This window comes from Bison bison, unplaced genomic scaffold (assembly GCF_000754665.1).
Source record: "Bison bison bison isolate TAMUID 2011002044 unplaced genomic scaffold, Bison_UMD1.0 scf7180017864519, whole genome shotgun sequence".
NCBI classification, from domain to species: Eukaryota; Metazoa; Chordata; class Mammalia; order Artiodactyla; family Bovidae; genus Bison; species Bison bison.
The window spans coordinates 2,074,825-2,075,298 of NW_011495072.1; positions in this window are offsets into that span (position 1 = coordinate 2,074,825).

Consider the following 474-nt stretch of genomic DNA (forward strand, 5'->3'; position numbering starts at 1 on the left):
GGGCGCAGGAAGGCCTAGAGGAGCTATCCCACATTGAAGGTCAGGAAGGGCGGCGGTGAGGAGATACCCCTTGTCCAAGGTAAGGAGCAATGGCTGCGCTTTGCTGGAGCAGCCGTGAAGAGATACCCCAGGCCCAAGGTAAGAGAAACCCAAGTAAGACGGTAGGTATTGCAAAAGGGCATCAGAGGGCAAACACACTGAAACCATACTCACAGAAAACTAGTCAATCTAATCACACTAGGACCACAGCCTTGTCTAACTCAGTGAAACTAAGCCATGCCCGTGGGGCAACCCAAGACGGGCGGGTCATGGTGGAGAGATTTGACAGAATGTGGTCCACTGGAGAAGGGAATGGCAAACCACTTCAGTATTCTTGGCTTGAGAACCCCATAAACAGTATGAAAAGGCAAAATGATAGGATACTGAAAGAGGAACTCCCCAGGTCAGTAGGTGCCCAATATGCTACTGAAGATC